The sequence below is a fragment of the Mustela lutreola genome, chromosome 3 (assembly GCF_030435805.1).
Source record: "Mustela lutreola isolate mMusLut2 chromosome 3, mMusLut2.pri, whole genome shotgun sequence".
Classification (NCBI taxonomy): domain Eukaryota; kingdom Metazoa; phylum Chordata; class Mammalia; order Carnivora; family Mustelidae; genus Mustela; species Mustela lutreola.
The window spans coordinates 178,749,687-178,761,672 of record NC_081292.1 but is presented as its reverse complement, the minus strand read 5'-3'; positions in this window follow the sequence as shown (position 1 = coordinate 178,761,672).

Here is an 11,986-nt window from a genome sequence, read left to right as displayed (position 1 = left end):
GGAGCTGATGACCAAGAAAGAATTCTTGAGACATTTTTGGTGCAAAATGGTGGTGTATTAAAGCATGGGGACAGGACGCAGGGGCAGAAAAAGATGCTTCCAGAAGTCAGAGAAAGGGTTCCTGGTTTTAGAGCTCATCGGCTCCAACAGAGGAGCAGATGCCATGTTTTCCTGCCAGCAAGCGGGGAGGGGTTAGGCAGTCCAGTTTGGGCCGGAGAAGACAGGGCATTTCCTTGAACCAAATGAAGTTTTGGCAGCTGCTTGGGAATATTCCTTAAAGTCCCCATCCTGAAGGAGACTAACCAAGTTGGCTCCAGTTGTAGCCATTAACCTGGGAAAGGAGTGAAGGAGAATCCCCCACATTTATAATAGGAAAAGAGAGAGATAAAGTCAGAGTCCCCTTTGCTAGGAGTGGCCTGTGTATCCTCCAGCAACCTGGTTTTACTAGAAGGCTTATTTAGATATTTATCATCCAATATGTCATGAGGGGGATTACTAGCCAGACATATTCAGGCAAAGGCAATCTGCAAGAGGCTCTTAGGTCGGGGTCCTGGTGTAGAGCAATGAAGGACTAGGTATGAGCAATGAAGATACCTGAGGTCCGTTTGGACTATTCCTCCAGAGGAGATCTAATTGATAGATCCCACCAAGGCCATGCAGTGTTACAGGAGCTCAATCCTTTCCCAAGTTTTGCAAAGCAATTTGTTTCCAGTGGGTTAAAAGCCACTCCAGGGTAGAGTCCTTGGGAACCAAAGAAGCCTACTGAAGCCACACTCCCAGAAAAGTAAAAAAAAAGTCCATTACCAAATCCCCAGACTCCTGGGTGGAGTCCCACGCAGGCTATGTGTCAAAAGCAACCAGAGGTGTGTCCCTCAAACAAGACATTGCTATTGAGCACAATCCTGCCTTCCCCCAAAGTCATTCAGCCGTGAAAGGCCCTGGAGGGGTGCTGATATCCCTCCCCTTCCCCATTAATGATGAAGTTTTAGAATATAAGTGAGGTTCAGTGGCATGAGGTCTGGAGCTGATGACCAAGAAAGAATTCTTGAAACATCTTTGGTGCAAAATGGTGGTTTATTAAAGCACAGGGACAGGACCCATGGGCAGAATGAGTTGGGGCACCAAGGCTATGAAGGGTGGCTGACTATATACTATGGGGTGGAGGGAGGTAAGGAAAAGGGAGGTTTCAAAAGAACTTTCATATGCTAAAGAGGACCTACAAGATACTAGAGGCCTTGGGGCCTTGCCATTGTCAGGTTAAGGTTGTTTTTGCCCTATAGCAGGGTATTTAACATAAAATGGGAGATTCCTGGAAAAATGTCACTCAGGTCCCACCCAGGGGTGGGGGGTGAGGGGGAGAGGTTGCTGGGTGTCAGCTTCTGCTTTGTCTTCAGCTTGCCTTCTGTTCCCTCATCAAAAGAAGTATAAAGAAATAAGCATCATGCACAAGGTATTTGAAATATAAGATGTGCAACTCTTCTCTGTATATTTAACAGGTTGGTTAAGATTAAGTGCTCTGGAGTCAGGCAGCCAGAGAACAAATTCTGGTTCTCTAACTAATGCGATCATTGATCTTAGTCCAATTGTTCAATATTTCTAGTTAGCCTCATTTTCTGTATCTGTAAAATGAGAATAAAATAGTGCTAGTCTCATGAGGCCATTGTGAAGGTCAAATGGGATAATACAAGTAAAAAGCTTCGTACAAAGGAAATGTTCTGTAAGTGTTAGTGATTGCCATTGTTTTTTTTTAAAGGAACTTTTTTTTCTACCTTTTCTCCTTTGAAATGGAAAAAAAAGATGAGAGCATGAAAAGTTTATACATCTAAAATTTTGCGTATACTTGCTATGGTCTGAATATTTGTGCCCCTCCCTCCCATTCACTTGCTGAAAACCTAATGTCCAAGGGATGGTATTAGGAGGTTGAGGGGGGCTTTGGGAGCAGATGAGGTAGTAAGATTGGAGACCTCATGAATGAAATTGGAGCCCTTATAATTAGTGCCTCAGAGAGCTGGCTCAGGCAAGAAGTCTGTGACTTGGAAGAGACGTCTCACCTGACTATGCTGAAACCTTGATGGCAGACTTCCAGCCTTGATTTCTGTTGTTACAAGCATCCGATCTGCCATACAAAGGGATTAGGGCGATATGAAACAATTAGTGTCTTTCTCCAAATTTAAGTTCTTATATTTTTGTGGGAATGTTGATTCAAGAGTTACAACATGAAAGTTTTTCATAGAAAAAACAGTAGATGTACAATATACATGCACATTAGAAGCCACGTTGAGAATCTAAATCCCCCATTTAGTGGTTCCTATAATGCATTTTCTAATATTCCAGTGTATAATTTCTAACATCACAATATTACTGTCTTGCACACTCACATTCATAGCTCACCAGAAACTTGAAGAATAATAGCCATTTGTTAGCCCTGTTTCAAGTCAGAAAGACAAATGAACATAACCAAAATATAGGTATAATTTGGCAGTCCACACTTATTTTTCTGTGGAAATATTTTAGTCAAGATTTCTCCACAGGTCCACACTCTCGAATAACCTAACATTGGGGTTATGATCTTTCTCTCCTCCCCTCTTTGCTGTCTCCTCTCCCTGCCACCCTCCCTCTCAGTACTTCCTATCTTTCTCTCCCTATGTGTTCCCTATTGTCTCATTCATATTAGAGAACCAAAAAGACTTTGGAGAAACATTACCCAAGGCAGTGTATTGGGAAACATGTATTCATTGACTTTTATGGGTCACAGAAGTTGTGCTATTTTAGGAGTGCTCCAGCTAAATAGGAGATCATTTGGTAAGGGATATCAAAGACTCACAAAGCTATTTAGACTATTAAGTAGAAGAGAGTAATTATATAAAAATTCACATCTCTCACATTGAGGAAGGGAAATCTAATTATAGAAGGTGAATTAGAGGTAGGTACACTTAATATCTTTTTTGCTTTATCCTCCATAGAAAGATCAGAGATGGATTATTGTTTGGGGACTGATACAGTTTTGAAGGAATAAGAGAGGAAGGAACAAAGGTCTTACAGAGTATCTGGAAAACCTGGGGCACTCAGATCAGTAGGGTCTAAGATTTTTCCAAGATTTTTTCTAAGAACTTCAGGGCAGCCAGCCAATATTTCTAAGAAATTCTGGGAAGGGATTGATGTCCTTTCAGGGTAGCAAAGGGAAAGTGTAGCACATATATTTAAAAAACAAAAAACAAACAAAAAAAAACGTTCTCCTAAAATTTATTGAAAGAATTTTTTAAATAAACTACATGACTTGCAGAGGCACTGATGATTAGAAATCAGAAAGTATAACTTTGGTGTTAATAAATATTTCTGAAGTTGAATATTTATGCAGCACTAGTGGGCCATGCAGACAAAGATAAAGCAGAAGAAACACTTTGCCTCAATTTCCCCTATGGCTTATAGTTAGTTAAGAGAGTCTGAGGTACTGACAGTACTTGTGAAGTTAACAGCACAATGGATTTTTGTAATGCATGGTTACTTATTGCTTACATGCAATATTATCTTGCTCCACATTTGGAATGTTAACACCTAAAGTTCAGTTAAGGCAGAACGGCTTGATCAGAATCTCTGCAGGTAGGGCTGAGATATCTGTATCTGTAAGCTGCACGGGTGGTCCTAGTGCTCAATGAGGCCTGAGAGCTACTGTCTGAGAGAAAAGGTATTGCAGCTCTACACTCCACAGAGGGGAGTAGAGACTGTCAACCAATTCAAAGTTTTCTCTTTGTCCAACTTGTTCTCTTGCCTTCTTGCCCTCAACCATGGCCTACAAGGTCCCCCCTCTCCTTCTGAGGTGTCCATGTCCCAGTTATCTTTCAAACTTTAGCTCAATTTAAAATCCTCTTATAAAGCTTACTACCCTAGCCTTTACTATGCAGTCCCTCCCAACTCTGGACATGTACTATCTCCCTATTCAAAGTATGGTTCATGAACCAATAATGGGAGCATCATTGGAGATTTTGTTGGAAATGCAGATCTTGGACCCTACCCTAGACCCACTGAATCAGCAGTTGCATTGTAAGAAGACCCCCAGGGGATGAAGGCACACATTCAGGTCTGGGAAGCCCTGGTCTACAGTGCTTATATTCTTATATATTCTTTAATGGAAAGGACCACTTTTTACGGTTTATTGCTTCTCTCTCTAACATCTTGTATGTGGACACACATGTTTAATAATAATAGTAACATATATTGAAATGCAGATTGTGTGCCAGGCTCTGTGTCAGATGCTTTATAAGGAATCATTTCATTGAATCCCCACAGCAATTCTGTGATGTCAGGTTGAATACCCTTTGTAGAAGAGACACTGAGGTTCACAGGGGTTAACTCAGTTGTGCCAGACCCCAAGCCTGGCAAGTGGCAGAGCTGCAATCTAAAACCGCAGGTGTTAACTTCTATGTGAACCACAACATACACTCAATAAATTGTTAAATAATTCTAAGCTTAGAAAAATATGTCATTAATTTAAAAGTCCTGTGGCTTTTACTTACAAATCTGCTGCTGATAGACAGAGGTCCCCCGGCCCATTTAGGATATTTGGTAGGTTTAGAAAAATCATTATAGGCAATTGCTCTTCTCCCATCCTATTTAGCTTTCACGGTAACATATTATTAGATGTTTCATCTGGTTTCTCTTCTGCCATTTTGTTTCTAGAACGAATCTCATTTGTGTTGTTTAGGGTGGTAAGACTCAATCTGACTGCTATTGTTGTTCATCTCTTAGTTGGTTTTATCTAAGAGACACCTGATCTAATTTTGGTAAAGGAGTTGGGAGTGGGGGTGGTGTGCACCTTTTTTTCCTTTCTGCTGTCTTTGTTATCGGGATCACAGCAGCAGTGAATAAAAGAGCATGGACTTTGGGGTGCCTGGGTGGCTCAGTGGGTTAAAGCCTCTGCCTTTCGCTCAGGTCATGATCTCAGGATCCTGGGATCGAGCCCCGCTTTGGGCTCTCTGCGCAGCGGGGAGCCTGCTTCCCCCTCCCTCTCTCTCTCTCTGCCTGCCTGTCTGCCTACTTGTGATCTCTGTCAAATAAATAAATAAAGTCTTAAAAAAAAAAAAAAAAAGAGCATGAACTTTGATAGCATCAGGCTTGGATCTGAATCGTAACTCCATCACTTGAGTAAGTTCTTTTATCCCTCTGCACAGTATCCTCATTTATCTCATAGTATTTACCTTATATGGTTGTGAAGATAAAATTATCTATTTAAACTTACTAGGTCACAGTAAACAGTCACGATGAGATGCTATCATCAATGCAAGCCAGAGTCCCTGTTTTGTTTGTTTTTGTTTTTTACCTTGTCCCACGTAAACTTCTGGTAGAAGCCAGACCACCAGGCTGTCAGCCACCCAGAAGACACTGCTTTATTTCTACTATATTGCACCAGGTAATGCACATAGTTTTGAATGGGGACTCTTGGTTGGATGTTTCATGGTCAAGATTGAAGATAATAATAGGTTATAAACATATATTTCCCACTTGATTATCTCTCTTCTTTGTATGTTAGTGCCAAGAAAAGTTTGACAGATGATGGGGGCAGAGCTTTCTGGGAAGCTGCAGGCAGTCAGGGCATGGCTTGCCGGGTTCTTTCCTAGATGGCCAGCCTCCACCTGGCATAGCATCTGTAAGGCATGCATGGGTATCTGTGCAGTGACTGGTTTTGCAGGCAATGAACTGGACCTGACTGCTAACCTAAAGTTAACCATAGACAAGCCTTGCAGCATCAGAAGAGACTGATTTGGAAAACCAGATTTAGAAATCAGCCCTTTTAGAATACCACTATCCTTCTAGGAGTGGTTGAATTTGGGGTGTATTTCTGAATTTTAGTAGCCACAGCCTTTGGCAACAAACACATAAAATGTATAGCCGGATCCCTCATCTGTTCTGCAAAGCTAATAAAGCTTAGCTTACCTCAAAGGGATAGTGTGTAGGTTTGCTAATTAGTGTCAATAATGAACTCAAGAGCTACCACAGAGTGCTGAATTAATGTTAATTGTTTGTTAGGAATAATTTGATTCAGATGTGTTCTGACACTCAGGGTTTAGGCATCCAATGTCCTCAGAATTTCAATTCTAGAATATTTTGGGTGAATCAATTTAGGTCTTTAAGGAAATTAAAGTCTTCAGTAATGTATATATCTTTGAGGTTCTGCCATCACATATTATATAGGGTAAAGGAAAAGAGTACTAGCTCGGAAGCCCAGGAAACTGCTTTTGGTTTCAGTTCTCCAGACATATCATCTTGGTCAACATTCAGTCTCCTGGAGCTTCAGTCTCTTTATCTATAAAATAAGAGAAGTGGGCAAGACCTTTCAGTCACTTAGAGCTTTGAAGTCCGTGACCAGGCTTATCTTGGCTTTCATCTCGGCTTCTACAGTTCAAGAAATTTAAAATCATCATCCATTTCCATGCTATACAATGTTTTGAGAAACCAGTTACTATAGCATGTAATACTGAATATTCAATATGTAGAAGTATTTTTGGGTTTATTAGTCCTGGTAATTACTACCACCTGAATTGTATTTTCTATGTAATTTCCAATATTCCTTAGCTGTTTGGGTTGACGACATAGTAAAATGGCTCATTGGCATTCCCAATGCACAACCACAACAGACAGAAAAATAAACAAAACCTTTCTTCACTCATGGAGAGGATGTGGAAGGTATTAACTAGAGAATGTAAGGTGCCTATAGTGAATTGTGTTGGCAGAGGACTCCATTCCCAAGTGATACTGTTATTTTGTTCCCTACTTGGTTCTGTTCATAATTTACAACATGTTTGAGGGAGGAAATCATTGAATATTATTGCTCATCTAAATGCCAGTACATTTTGTGCCAGTTTGAATGGAAAGGAATACGTGTTTTATTTCATTTACTATGTACCTACTCCTTTGGGGAAGGCAGGCTACTAAAAATTATGGGCTGGTAAATATTTTCCATTTGTTTCCAAGACTCCAATAAGTGGTTAACACTTTAGGGATCAAGGAAAATTTTCCTTGGATAATGTGTCTCTTGAGCCAAAATTCCATTTGCCAATTCAGTTGAAGTCAAGAATTGTGATAAAAATGTTAGTACATACCTTCTAAAACTGATCCCATTTAATAGAAAAGCAGGCTGAATTTTAGTAATGTAGAATATAATCTTAAACTTCTGAAGAATGTTATGAAGAAGCATGATAAGCCTTTTAATTTATTTAAAATTTATTCCCACATACTTCTGAAATGGATTTGAGGTGACCAAGTTACTAAGAAATTTGAGTTGCAATTGATATTCATCATTTCTGCTGTGCTGGAGGTGATTTGGTTAATGGAAGCTTAATGAGCTAAAACTGTCATTGTTTGGTAAGGATTTATAAGTTCTTTTATTTCTTCTTCATTTCCACATAGTTTTCAATGACATTGACGGTTCAGAAAATGAATGCAAGTGCTTAGAGACCTGAGAAAGCAGATTCAAAAGTATTAGCATTTTGAATTTGTATACAATGAAGCCTGTACTTGTGTGAATATGGCCATGCTATTGAAAGACCTGCGGATCCCCTTACCCAAGAATCCAACACTGCCACTGGATGCAATCAGCAAGAGGTTCTTTATTGTTACGCAGGCGCCTGCGGGTGGTCAGCGCGCGCCTGCGGGTGGTCAGCAGCTCCTGCTAGCTGAGCACACCCGGCTGGGGTGTGCCGGGTTTTTATAGACAGGTACAAACAAGTTTTGGGTGGGGCGCAACTGATTGGTTGACAGTTAGAACTTTTGAAAAAGGCCTTAGTGGAGTTTGCTGATTGGCTTTGGGGACCCGCGCGCGCGAAGAGAGAGGCGGGAAGGGGGAACAAGCTGATTGGTTCTGAGGGCCCACGCGCGGGAGGAGAGAGGCAGGGAGGGGGAACAAGAAGGGGGAAGGTAGGAATGCCATCATGGCGTCTTCTATTATTTCTATAAGCCAAGCAGTTACAGAAGGGCAAAAGAGCAATTAATAAGCAATTAATAACCTAATTTACGCCTAAAAGCCAGCGGTTCACAGAAAAGCAAACAAGCGGTTAGTTATCCTATCTATCTTCTAGGGGAGGGGTCTTTCACTATGTTATTTAAATTTTTAAAATTCAGTAAACATCTCTTAGAAGATTGATTTTATGGAGGAATAATGGAAAGAGGGGCTGGCATTTTTTCTGGGATCTTTTATTCTCATTTTGGTATTCATTTGATTAAGATAGTACAGAATGAGTGGCACCTGGGTTACTCAGTCATTAAGCACCTGACTCTTGACTTTGGCTCTGGTCATGATCTCAGGGTTATAAAATCAAGCCCCACATTGGGCTCTGTGCTGGGCATGGAGCCTGCCTAAGATTCTCTTCCTTTCCCTCTGCCTCTTCCCCTCACGCCCATGTACCTGTGCTCACTCTCTCTAAAAAAAAAAGACAGAATGAGAGGAAAATTATTGTATCTTATTAATTCAAACATATCCTTTTTTCTTTTACATTTCAACCCATGAAAAAACATTTTTATTGAAGTATAGTTAATATCCAGTATCCTATTAGTTTCTAGTGCACATCATAATAATTTGATAGTTTTGTACATTATGAAATGATTCCCACAGTAAGTCTCATTACCATGTCTCACCATCAAAAGTTATTTCAATATTATTTTATTACATTTAAACATCTTTTTTTTTTTTTAAGATTTTATTCATTTATTTGGCAAAGAGAGAGACAATGAGAGAGGGAACTCAAGCCAGGGGAGAGGGAGAGGGAGAAGCAGGCTTCCCGCTGAGCAGGGAGCCTGAAGTGGGGATCCATCCTGGGATCGATCCTGGGATCATGACCTGAGCTGAAGGCAGATGCTTAACAACTGAGCCACCCAGGCACCCTTACATTTAAACATCTTTGAAATTCGGATGCATCTTATAATGGAGAGTGTCTTACAACTGTAGTCAGTCAAGGGATATAGTTTTGATTACTTGTGTATGAACAAACTTGGTTATAATTCTTAGGGTGAGAAACAACTGGAGTCCCTGAAGGTTGATATCAACAAACTGTTTAAGGACCATTTGACAGAGGACCAAATCCTCTTGTTGTCTGAGCATATTCAGGTGATAAGTTGGTAAGATGAAGAAAGTACCAACAGCAAAGATTTCAGTATAGATGTCAGAGGTTGAGCAGAAAATCCAGATCGTAGTGGAGAAACTCTAAGAGTATAGAGTCACTAACACTCTAAATGGAAGGTTTATTCAGAAAGCTGAGTTCTGACTGGGAAGAAATTTAGGAATACCTTAACCAACTTATTTTACTTCACTTATGCACACGTAAGTATGTAAGAATGATGTGTGATAAACATTTATACTTATACGTATAAAGTAAATATCCTAAGCAATGAAAACACATTGGTCATAGCTTAATTAGCAAATATTTTTCTTTCTTAAAAAAATAATTTATGGTGTTGTACTTAAGACAAAATCCAGTATTTCTGTATTGATTTAATTTCTACAACCAAAACTATGGGGCTGCCAATAAATCTCATATTCCCAAAAAGTCAAGAAGACTTAGGACATTATAAATTCAGGACATCCTGAATCATTGTTTCAAAAAACCTGGTACACGAGCTGTCCCTTTGATTATGGGAATAAGTGAGAACTTGGACAACACAGATGTTTCCAATTTGGAAAATGAGGAAACCCATGTGCCTGCATTTTATTCTGATTCTTGAGGATCATGGGAATCTGTTTTCTGGCCTCCCCATCATGATCAACATATACATAGCATTAAGCTTTTATAAGTGAACTTTATACTAACCCCCCGTCCCAACCCTAAGACACACTAAAAAAAAAAAATCTGTAGAAATTTTCTTCTTGACCTCCTCAGGGAATTTTGGATATAATGTTGTAAAGACTGATTTTAGTGTTAAAACTTGTAAGATCTACCCTTCTGATTTACTCTTCACCCTTACTGTAATGAGTTGGTAAAAATTGTCTTATTTCTCTAGGGAACACATATCCTGTACATTAGGAAACGTCAAAGAGAAAAACCACACGGAGCTATAAGAAGGAATGAACATAGCTATGGCTTGTTTGTAATCCCAGGGTTTCAGTGTTTAGATTTTCACATAAATTTGAGAGATGCTAGGAATAACTACCTCCAAACAAAAAATGTAATTAAAAATAAAAGTTTCAGATCTTTTCACTGTCAGTGCTATTGCATGGAAACCTCCTGACTCAACAATGCCAACAGCAAAAGGATTTCCAATCCTTGGCCAATGGCTTACTTTTTTCAGTAGCCTTATGCATATTGTGATTCTAGGGCAGCAAAAGAAACGGGACAGTCCCTGAAAGTCGATACAAAAGAATTCGGTCTCTTCTCAAGGCAAACTATTGCAATTATATTCAAACCCAATATTTAGGGGATGAGGCTTTAAAATACATACCAGACTTCAGGGACTAGCGGCAGTTGTGGGGCCTCAAAACAAAGCTGTATACGATAGTTCCACCATATGAAAATAGCATTGGGAGACAAATCTTTCTTCTCTTCTCCCTCCACTCTTCCATTAAAACCTATTTACAGTATGCCAGGTATAGTCCTGGACACTTGAGATACATCAGTGAAAAAACAAAAACTTCTCTTGTGGAGCTTATATGCTGTTGACAGAAGAGGCAATAAGCAATAAATAAAACATGCAAGTCATACAGTGCATTAGAAGGACATAAGCAGGAAAGACAAAACAGCAGAAAAGGCTACTAGAGGTGTGGGGGTGAGGGGAGAGAGGAAGCCTGTGATATAGCTTTAAATAAGGTTGTTGGGGCGGTCCTGATCAAGGTGAAATGTGAGCAAAGACTTGAAGGAATGAGGGAGTTGAACAGGCAAATACCAATGGAAGAACATTCCAGGCAGAGAGAGGAACCAGTAGAACAGCCTGGAGCCTGAAATATGCCTGGAGTATTAGGAGGACTGAAGTGCTTGCATGCAGGTTGCATGTGGAGTAGCAAACAATGATGTCAGAAGGTAGAGGGTCTGATCAGCTGGGACAATGCAAGGCACAGAGTGTCTCCTTTGGTGCTGGAGGCTGTACCTTCTCTCCAACACTGAACATGGCAGTGTCATCCTAGACTTTGGACATGGCTGTTTCTGTGCTTGTAATGCTCTTTCCTCAGATCATGCTGTCGCTTCCTCTTTTCTTCATGCAGACCTCAGCTTTGATGACACCTCCTTGGAGAGAACTTTTCACATCACTCCAGTCCACCCCCAGAGTTCTTCACTTTAGCTTATGAAATTATAACTATCAGCAGTTAGAAAATGCATGTATTGTGCAAAACCCAATGACCTTCATTTAAAGAAATTTACTCTCTGTAACAAGGGGCTTACTTTTTTCTTTCCTACCAAGTGGAGGCTAGAAACTGTGCAAATGCTCCCTTTCAGTGATAGAATAATGGTGGCCAAGGGCTTAGATCTTGAGCAGCTTCATTAAGGAAGGTAGATCTGTGCTGAAAAAAGCAATGGAGAACAGCCCTTCTTACCCTCTTGATTGAAACCACTGCAAGTGTTTTTTGTTTCCTGGGAGTTAATATTTCCTCATGCATTTTCTGAAGCAGAAGTCCTGTTTCCTCCATTGGCTATTGTCCCCATGGTATGTCTAGGGACAGACATGTGGCCCCTGTTGTACTAACTGGAGCTGCCACTGGAACTTTTATGCCAGAGCAGTCAGGACACATGCTCCTGCTCTAGTGACATCACTGAATGGGTGTTGGAGACATTAGTGGCCATTCTGCTCCCCAAATGGAAGAATCTTCTCTAAGAGGTTACAAGAAAGACAGAGATGTCATATAAGACCTTGATCTCGCTGTGCCTGAGCCTCTTGTGCTTTTGGACATTTTTGTCATAGCAGCCACACTTATACTGGTTAGATTTGAGTTGCTCTCCTGTAATAAAAAGAATCATTTCTACTCTTTCAATTAGTAATAGTGATGATTGTTTCTCCCTAGCCACTGCAA